The 10,773-nt window shown below is 43.3% G+C and overlaps 1 protein-coding gene across 4 annotated transcripts in view; it reads right to left on the bottom strand.

Annotated features, from left to right (window-relative positions):
- Positions 1-10,773, bottom strand: part of SLC39A10 (solute carrier family 39 member 10) — a 145,143-nt gene that overhangs the window by 66,013 nt on the left and 68,357 nt on the right. The window contains exon 1 of one of the 4 annotated variants that reach the window (XM_007094705.3): positions 1,013-1,115. The exons of 1 other annotated variant lie outside the window; for it this stretch is intronic. The gene's annotated coding sequence lies outside the window, so the exon portion shown is untranslated. Of the gene's footprint in view, positions 1-287; positions 338-816; positions 840-1,012; positions 1,116-10,773 lie in introns of those variants that run through there. 2 more of the 4 variants (XM_042994958.1, XM_042994959.1) reach the window with 2 other exon arrangements.

Raw genomic sequence — 10,773 nt, 5'->3', positions numbered from 1 at the left:
GACAGGCTCCCACGTGAACCGGGCTTTACACAAGCCACGGGAAGACTTTCCACATCATCGCCCGCGCCCACGCAGGGCCCCGTCTTAGCTGGGGCGCTCGGGGATCCCAAGGGAAAAGCGAGCCGAGCAGACCCCTAAGCCAGGCGGGGGCCGCGGCGGTTCTGCTACCACTTCCCCAGCCGGGACCACTTCGCTCTCAACGCAGGGCTTTCGGGAACAAAGCCCGGGCCGCCACGCCGCCTTCGGGCCCACCCGGCCTCCCCCCACCGACTCAGCCTCAGCCCCACCCTAAGGCCTCAGCTCCGGGGACCCCAGCCGGCTTCGATGTTAACTCCCCCGCGTCCCGCCTCGGCTTTTCGGTTGGTGGGGGAGGAAAGCCTCCACGAGGCCTCCCGCGGCAGGAGCAGAGGCGCCACCGTCCGTTAGCCTCCAGCTAACAGCGGCGCCCAGGCTCCATCCCGGGGGCTCCTCGCCCGACCCCACCGGAGGGGAGGACGGGACAGGAAAAATCGAGGCATTCGTCGCCGCCGCAAGTCCCCCTAAGGCCTGACTGCGGATCCTCCCACCCTCCGGCCTTAGGGTCCCCGCCTCCTCTGGCAACGCCATCCTCGGCCCCCGGGCCGCCCGCGCGCAGCCCCCCAACCGCCGTCCGCCCGCCCAGCGGTCACTCCCCCACTCCTCGCGCGAATCCCCGGCCTCAACAGGAGGCTGGGTCGGGCGCGGGGCCCCGCACGCGGAACGAAGGCTGCCCGGCCGCCAACCCCGCGGCAGTCCAGAGAGCACACGAGGAGCCGCGGCGCCCCACGCGCAGCCCACCGCGCGCTCTGCTCCGGCTCGTCGCCGCCGCCGCCGCCGCCGACTGCAGCGCCCGGATCCCCGAGGGACCCAGCCCGGACTCCCCGGTTCTCGTCTCCCTTTCTACCCCCCCGCCGTCCCGGGACTCGCAGTCTCCGCCGCGCATGGGGCCGGTTCTGGGGGAGGGAATGTAAACAAATCGGGGTTTTATAGTTACCTCACACTCGAGTGCCGTGTGCATCTCCTCTCCGCTCGGTACCAAACCCCGGCTGCACCAAATCGTGTATTCACCAAAGCCAGCTGCGCTAACTGCGTCGCGGAGGCCCGCGCGTCAGACACCACCCTACGCTACCGGCGTACAAGGCCCACTCAGGTCCCTGCGCAGCCGCACCCCGTCCGCCTATGGGTGCTACGCTCTGGGCGTACACGCACCACCCAGCCATTCACTTCGGACAACGCAACTTGCGGAGGGGAACTGCACCACTCTCGGGATTCCACACGGGCAGAGCGAGCAGTAGGAAATTCGAGTCTACGCAAACTGCGGAGCCCCGTGGCTCCGCGGTAGTTTTGTTCCAAGAAAGGACGCTGCGGGGGAGTTGGGGCGGCTTCTAACGCATGCGTGGAGCGCCCTTTACCACTCGCTTTTTATCCCGGTTTTGCATGTCGGTTGCTGCAGCCCTGGGGAGGCGGATGAGTAATGGAAACTGTAAGCGCAAACGCTTTAGCCAAAAGGTTTCAGATCGATAAATTAAGATGTTTATCTGTACGTGAGTTAAACATCTACACTAACTTAACCCCTCCCCTTTGTTAAAATAACCTTTCGGTCTCTTAGGGCAAAAGGGAACTCGTATTTAGCGCTAAGCGCAAGACCTTTTGCATAGTTCGCTCTCCACCCCACAATTTATTCTCAAGCGCACTTCCTGCAGGCCTTTCAAACCTCAAAGAAAAAGTTGAGTGTAGAGAGCATGTCCAACACTTACAGTAATTATTGAGACTTTGGCAACTTCCCAAGCTTTTCCACCACTTCCTACTACCTAATTCACTGATTATTTCTTAACACCCAACGGCAAAAACTCCTGATCCAGCCAAGCAATTCCACGGACTCCTGCCTACCTCGTGCTCATTCTTGCTCCCATTCCTTTGCTCACAGCATACCTGCCACCTGAATTGTCTCCTCCCCTTTTCTTAAGCAATTCATAACCCATATTTTCCTGAAAGGTGGCTCTGGACACCTTCTCTTTGCTTTATTACTCTGCTTCCTACAGTTACTTAATCTTCATGGTGAGGCTTATCTGTATTCTGTCTGGTGTGCCTGTTTCTGCATCCAGTCAGATCTGTTTAATAGAATGAGTTCTGGGGGTGCTTTATTGATGTCTAGCAGAGTGCATAAAACCGTGATCAATAGTAATAGCAAGTCTTAACGATGGATCAGTTACTAAGTGCTTTACATATATATTTCATGCTCATAACACAGTGAGGTAGATATTATTATCCCACCCCAGGAAACTGAGGCACAGGAAGCTAAGTGACTTGCTTAAGATCACAGACAGGAGAATTGGAATTGAAACCCAGTTAGTATGTCTACATGTCTTGCTATTCTGCATATTTACCTCTGTGAAGCAAGGTTTTCTTTTTGTTTTGTATCTCTGCAAAGAAGATCTTTTGGGTGCTTAATAAACACCTACTGACTGCCAAGGTACTAAGTTTCTTATATCCCTTTTTTCTTGTCTGGGGAAAGCCAATCCATTGACCCCACTAGTGCCAGTTTCACAGACAGGAGAAGTCCTGAGATGTAGGGAAGAGATTAAGTCTGAGTCCTTGCTTCAAGTCTTACCATAGTCACTAGCTGGGAGAAAATGACCATTTTCCTCAGATTCATGGTTAAGAAAATTGGTCTAAATTTATTCTGAAGTCCTTAGATCTCATATAATCAGAAGTTAAGTCCTTAGATTTCATGAAAGCAGTATAGTACATCTTTTAGGTCAAGAACACTAAAAGCTTCCCAATTACCCTTATGTTTTAAGACTCATAATTATTTTATTGACCACATTACTATGAGCACTTTTACAATATATGTAATGTCTTTCTTCTAAATATCAATAAAATACAGTACTTACATTCCTTATATTTTAGGGTACCCACGCTGCTTTCTAGTTATATAAGGCTACTGTTCAGCTGGTTCACACAAGTGCAGCTGAACTGATTCATCATGTATTCAGATACCTCCATACAAGTTGTTCAACAGCCACAGCTCTGAGTCCAGTTCCCCTATGGCCTGTACCTGTACCAGCCCTTTCTCCCAGGACTCTCCAGCCCTCCCACATTTCAGGAATGAAAGGGTTAAGACCTGGCTAAGCAGGAAACCTACAGGACAGCCTGTTATCAAAGACTTCCATTCTAATTGGTTCGGTTACTAATTGTTACATATTATAAATATACCTGCATAAAACTGTAGGATAAACCTACTTGAAAATAGACCATGGCTACTCCCACTTCTATACAATTACCCAAACATTCATATATGATCAAGTATACCCACTCTGAGTAGGGCAGGGCTTAGAGTAAAATTACTACGTTCAGTAAATGAGCTGCAAACTAGTATATTACTTTTCCTACTGGGAAAAGGAATCTCAGCAAATGAGTTGAAGGCCTACTCCAAAATCACCCGCTGAGTTAAACAATGGAGAGTGCTATATAGTGATATAAAATATCACTATAATGTAGGTTTTATTTCTGTCCATTTTATATACAAGGAATGTGTCAGGGTAAGAGATTTCTAATATTTTAGAATCAGAACTTTCTAAAAAGGTTACTTTTTTCTATCTACCTCATTTGATTCATTAAGAAGCTCACCTGAACTATAAAAACCGTGTAGATGATTTGCAAAAGCCTGGGGAGGAAGACAGAGTACCGAATTACGAATTACGTGTAAATGGTTTACCTCTCATTTGTTTTGCTTATTCACACTGCTGCAAGCACAATTTCATTTCATCTAAAATTTTAAGCATGACCAACCTACCTTTGTGAGGCATGATATAATAAATCCGATGGCACTTTTTGCCCCTCAGAGGATTAGAAAAGAACCAGCTAGCTATAAGGCGCCTGGGTGGCTCCATCAGTTAAGCTTCTGACTCCTGACTTGGGCTCGGCTCATGATCTCATGGTTTGTAGTTTGATCCCCGCATCGGGCTCAACCTGGCAGCTTGGAGCCTACTTGGGATTCTCTCTCTCTCTCTCTCTCTCTCTCTCTCTCTGCCTCTCCCTGACTAGTCCTGTCTCTCAAAATAAGTGAAAAAAGAAAAAAGAGCTGCAATAAAGAGAGAAAATAAGAACCACACATCATACCTCCATCTTTAGTTGTGACTGAAGGAAGTTTGTGACATAAACTTGGTTTCCCTCTAGTAAAGGGGAAAACAGTGACTATCAACAACAAAGTTAAGAACTTGTAATTAAATGTGTAAAGAACATAACCAGTTCTAAGACATCAGACCTTTCAAACAATTGTTCTCTCCATGAATTAAGTTTAGTAATAACCAAAGATAAAGAAAACTACTTATATTCATTTTCAGTTTAAACTCTCAATTTTCACATGTCCAAACAAGTTTGGTTCAGACAGGGTTATGCCTTGAGGAAAGAGAACCTGTAAGACTAAATTATACAGATGTACAGCCCTCAGGTAGGCGGTACAAAGTACCAGAAACAAGTGTTCACGAATGAAAAAGAAGTAATCAGGACTATGTTCTAAACCTAGGCCTCAAAATTAACAACTGTCTACTCACGTTTGGAGACTATGTATTTCAGCTTGGAGATAGAGGCCCCTGCTCCAGATCCGAAGCCAGAGAAATGTAAAGGGCATGCCCCTTTTTGTTCCTTAAGACCTAAGGCACTCTGTGACATCTAACATGTCAAACCCAGGGTCAGGATGGGAAGTGGAATCTGTGGGGCAGTCTTTTCCTGATCCCCTGAGAAATTATGTCTCTGACATCTCATCTAAAGACTCGCCATTCCTGGGGCACCTGGGTGGCTCATTCTGTTAAGCAACCAACTCTTGATATTGGCTCAGGTCATGATCTCACGGTTGGTAGGTTCGAGTCCTGTACCAGGCTCTGCGCTGACAGTGCAGAGCCTGCTTAGGATTCTCTCTCCCTTTCACTCTGCCCCTCCCTCCCTCCCTGCCCCCCCCTCTCAAAAATAAATAAACATTAAAAAAAAAAAAGACTCTCCATTCCCAAAATTAAGATAGACTGTGAGAATCTGCAGGGAAGTGCTCATTGTAGGAGCATAGCTATCCTTGTAGCCATTTCTAATGAGCAACACTCATGTAACTGACACGGCCATCCTCTTCCACAGAGCCCATCACTTTGAGGAGGGTACACAAAGGGAAAAAGGAACCAATCCCACCCCGGTGAGCAAGATTTGACTGATGTCCCTGTCAGGTGAGACCATTTTAAGTTGGTAGGCTTATCCAATAAAATGAGTTTCAGGTGACCTGCACAAACGAAACTAGATTGGAGAAATGAAACAGTTGAAACAACACCCCTCCCCCAGTAGAAAAGTCAGTTTTTATATCATTTCCCTAGAGGATGCTATCATTAGCCGAGTTAGATCCTTCAGTTTCAGTTCATTGCAATACAAACAAAAGGCCTTTAGTATTAGACAGGAAGAAAGACAATAAGGGAGAGGCTTAAAGCTTCTGATTTGCCATGGCAAGTGCTTTCGAAAATAGGAATGAGACCTAGCCTAGGAGAAATAGGAAGAACCACTAGGAAGAATGAATGAAAGGAAGAAGATCGCAGCTGGAACCAGGGTACCAGGCACATCACACATTTGCGCACATGGTACCAGGAAGACTTCTTGTCCCAGACCTAGTCTATTGTGCTCACTGATCCCTGGGATTCCACATTTAGAACTTTATTCCCGGGTCTTGAAACCAAAGGGACTTTGACCCTGAAGGAAGTTACCACTATTTTATTGTTTATACTGCCGTGAGGGTGTATTTTTTTCCTATCTTCTCTGAAGAGGAAGTTTTAAGAGAGAGGAAACATGATCATCTGGTTTCCCAAGGGTAATGTGGTACAAAAGGACAAAAGGAAAACTAGACAAATTCCCATCTTCTTAATCTTGCTCCTAGCCAGTCTTGTTCACTCAGAAAATCCTAAGATGAAGGAAAACAGTAGGTTTGGTAAGTTTGTACCAAGCTTGGGGGCCTAGATGCCAAGAGGCAGCCGTTTTGGATCCTTTAGAACTCTGAAAGCACAGCAAAAAATCACCTTTCCAAATCTTCACTCCCAGTCCAAAGGAATAAAAAGAGCAACATAAATAATCCACATTAATATTGCAAATTTGAAGAGGATTTGGCGATGGTTAAGCTTTAAAGAAAGTTATCAACATGGAACTGAATTAGCAGTAAGTTACCATGCAAGTATTTTTTAAAGCAGGTTCATTTGTTTAACTGGTTAAACTTAATAAACTCATTTTTAAAGTTCATTTAAAATGTCATCACAAGAGAGCATATTTCAAATCTTGCCTAGAGATTCCAAGACAATTAATAATGAGACCCATTTCACACCTGACATTTATGAAACCAATCAAATACATCTTTTAAAATCAAGATAATTTGGTTTAGCTTAACAAATATTGCTTATCTTCATTTATTAAGTTTGACAGCAGGAATGCAACTAAATTCTAAACATTAGGGAAGACAATAAATGAATTGTCAAAACAAGAGTAGCTTGTAGGGATTTCCAGATTTTCCCTGCACTATTTCTAAGTACAGCTCAAATTATGTTTTTACTAGAATAAGTCACTTTTGCATTTTTCACAGAATCCCGTACACCACCTCTTGTTACCATTTCACATCTGTAGGGCAGTTCTAGATATTCCCTACTGTTTTTTGAGGAATGATTCTGGCAGTGCCCAATAATTAAGAACCCACTATACTTGGCTTGCTTCCTTATAGATGATCTCACCTACAGCTTCCAAGGATTTCCTCACACTCAGGTTTCATTCCAATTACAGTGACAGTTGCTTTCTCTAGGGAATTAGTTTTCAGTGTCTTTCTTCCCACCCTAAATACATGAAGATGTATAGTTTAAAATGTGTTGATTAATTAAATATGATAACTTCTTTTAACCCTGTATAGCCCTGCAAGGTAAATATGATTATGCCCATTTCACAGATGAAGAAATCAAGGTGGTTACAGAGCATGTGGCAGACCCAGGACTCCAATGCAAACAGTGTGGCTCCGGAGGCTATGCTCTTAGCCCTTACATTACCTTGCCTCTTATTTTTGTGAGGTTATCTATATTAGTTTCTCTGCAAAAGTTGGTAATTAAAAAAAAAAAATCTGTAGAACCTTAAACTGGTGGCTTTTCAGTCTATAAATATGGCAGGTCAATGGAAATTTTAAATGGAATAAAGCATAGAATAAAAACGTTTCAAGATACTTATAATGTGAACATTTGTTCTTTTCTGCTTTATCTTTCAGCTTGACTAGCTTGAATCAATTCCAAGGGAGATGTTTATTCCACAGTCTCTTAAATTAGAAAGTTAATTAGCCAATCTGGTTATACATTTAGTTGAAAAGCTTTCCCCTCTTTATGGTGATTTGATGTAGTTGTTCAAGTATTTATTTATACCAGTAAAGTTATATTAAAAATTAAGCAGAATCAAGTGTATGTTAACAATTTTGATTAGTCATGGAAAAGTGAGCTATGAACTTGCTCATCAATGAAGAATTGGTCAGGTGCAGGCAAACATATCCCAGCAGATTTAAAGTGAAATTCACTTAGGGGATTAAACACTCACTCCAGTCCTTAGATGAATCTCTATCCTCTGCAAGTCTCCCTTGGAGACTTGGAAAAAAGAGGTAAGTGTTAATTAAGGGTTGGAAATATCTTCAAGCAAAATTCTGAGCTCCTTTTATGTTGCAAGCCACTCTGTCAAGTAGCTGGGAAATGAGGGCAAACAAAATAGAATTCTTGCCCTTCAGAAGCTTACAATCCAGTCAAGGAGATAACGAAGGAGGCAATTTCAGTACAGTATGGAAAGTGCTATATTGGAGATAGGTATGGGTTGCCGTGGCAACAAAAGCAAAAATGCCTTCAGAAAGGAAGTGACATCCAAGGTCTGACCTAAGGATTAGTAGGAAACAGCCAAGTAATGAAACAGAGGACAGAGAAATGCAAGCAGAAGAATGAAATGAGTAATAGTGTGGTTCTCAACCGGGGAACTGAAACCCGTGGTGTTGATGTGTGTTTTTGACATGGGGTGTTGGAAGAGATGAGACAGGGCCAGTAAGCAGGGTTTTTGTGTACCATACAGAAGAGTTTGAATGCTACCCCGAAGGCATTAAGAGCTGCTGAAGAATTTTAAACCAGCAAGTGCCACGACCACAGGTAAGAAGGAAGTAGCAAGTATGATTCGTTTGATAGGCAGAATATGCCTCCCCCCACCCCTGCAAATGATATCCATGTTCTAATCTCTGCAACCTGTGAATATGTTAGTTTTCATAGCAAAGTAGAGATTGGGGATAGAATTAGGTTGCTAATTAGCTGACCTTGAGATGGGGAGATGATCCCAAATTAGCCAGGCAGGCTCAATTTAATCACACAAGTAGATGGAGACAGGTAAGTCAGAGGACCATGTGACTGTGCAAGCATGGTCAGAGTGATGCAATGTTGCTACAGAAAGAAAGTCACAAGCTGAGGAATATGGGTGGCCTCTAGAAGCTGGAAAAGGCAGGGAAATGGGTCTCTCCAGAAGGAATGTGGCCCAGCGAGACCCATGTCAGACCTCTGACCTACAAACTGTGAAACAATAAATCTGTATTGTCCTAAGCCACCAAGTTGGAAGTAACATGTCACAGCAGAAATAGAAAACTAATGTATTAGGAAGCTGTTATAGCAATAATCCATGTGTGAAGTAATCATGGATAAAGAAATCTTGCTGATTTGAGAAGCATCGAAGAGATAGAATCAAACTGGAACCCCAACTCCATTAACTTGCTAGCTGTGGCCGTGAAAGGCCCTTCTTAAACCTGATCATTCAGCTTCATTTTCAATACCTAAAAATTGAGCAGTATTTTGCAGGGTTTTGTTTGTTTTACTATTTTTTAAAGTAATACATTAACATTAGCTTTAAATTTCAATAGGAAGAAATACATGCTACAATATGAATGAATCATGAAAACATTATGCTAAGTGAAGTAGGTCAGACACAAAACCAAATATTTTATGATTCCACTGATATGAGACACCTAGGACAGACGCAATTCATAGACACAGAAAGTACTAGAACAGAGGTCACCACGTACTGGGGTGGGGGGATGGGGTGAGGAAGAGAAGAGGGAGTTCATGTTTAATGGGTACAGTGTCTACCTGGGATGATGAAACAATTTTGGAAACGGGTTGTGATGCTGGCTGCACAACACTGTGAATGTCCTTAACGCGATGTACTTAAGAATGGTTAAAATGGCAAATTCTATGTATATTTTACCACAACAAAAACAAATATAATGATTAAATCCATTCCATTTTATTTTACCTTAGATGCCAAGAAAACCTAATTTCTAGATGCAAGAAAAGAGTGGAATTGTTTAATGGATTCAGCTTCATGTACTCTTTGAGCATTAGACCTTAAAAATGGCTAAAATGATACATTTTGTTACCTATATTTAACCACAATTAAAAAAAAAATTAATGTAGGGGCGCCTGGGTGGCTCAGTCAGTTAAGCGTCCGACTTCGGCTCAGGGCATGATCTCACAGTCTGTGGGTTCGAGCGCCACATCAGGCTTTGTGCTGACAGCTCGGAGCCTGGAGCCTGCTTCGGATTCTGTGTCTCCCTCTCTCTGCCCCTCCCCTGCTCACCCTCTGTCTCTCTCTGTCTCAAAATAAATAAAAAGCATTTTAAAAAATTTAAAAACAATTAATGTAGAATACAAACAGCAGTGTATTCTACCTCCCAGAACAAAGCCCTCCATTATCTGAGCTTTTCTCTAGGGATTTACCTCCATATTTTACAATAATATGCTTATCCTGCCACTTCATCAATTTGAGGCATCTGCTATTGACTTTCAATAAGGAAGTTAGTATTTAACTCTCGTAAATATGCACGCTCATAATCTGGGAGATCAGAGAGTCTGCTCCTTACATAGATTTTCAAACACCCCCTGGTTTCCAGGCTTACCATTCACTTCCTTTTTCATAAGGGCCCAGTGCTTGCAATTCAAGTGTTTCTGGCATGCTAGACCCAACAGGCATCCTTCGTCCTACCATTCCCATCCCCAAGGGCTAAATTGTCTAAGGAAATAGTTCACTATTTCCTTTCTACCTTTCAAACTGTTTATTACTCTTGCCCATTTCCTTCTCTGTCTTTACAGCTGTATCTTTGTTATTTCTTTTTTTGTGTATGACTTTTAGTTGAGGAGGAAAAGATAATGTTATGTTCCATCTGCCATATTCAACCCAAAGTGCTCCAGAGTTGCTTTTTAAGACTAAATGAACTAATACAGGTAATGAGATAATATAGGCAAAATGCTTTGCAATATCCTTGACATCTAATAACGTATAACCGAAGCAACAGTATGGTCCCTATCACCATTATCATCAATTACCTAACAAAAGGTTGTTAGGATGGACAACAGTAGAATGTCAAAAAATACTGCCTACAACCGAGTATCACTGTTGGTTGTCCAGCATTAATGGCATCTGATTGGAAATTTGTTTTTCTTAAAAAAAAAAAAAAGTAATTTTCACAATGTATTTATAAAGTAGAATGTTCTACAGCTAAAAAGGATAATCTGGATTACCTGAAACTCTCTCATCCTTTAGATTTCACGTTCTCAAAGAAGGCTTCTCTATCTCAAGAACCCTCTTCCCTGTACTAACTTACCATGATTCTCTCATTACATACTATTCCTTTCCTTAATAGTTCTAATCAATTTTAAAATGACTCTCTCCCTTCTCCCCATTGCTCCC

This window comes from Panthera tigris, chromosome C1 (assembly GCF_018350195.1).
Source record: "Panthera tigris isolate Pti1 chromosome C1, P.tigris_Pti1_mat1.1, whole genome shotgun sequence".
NCBI lineage: Eukaryota > Metazoa > Chordata > Mammalia > Carnivora > Felidae > Panthera > Panthera tigris.
This window is presented reverse-complemented; position numbering and strand designations above follow the sequence as displayed.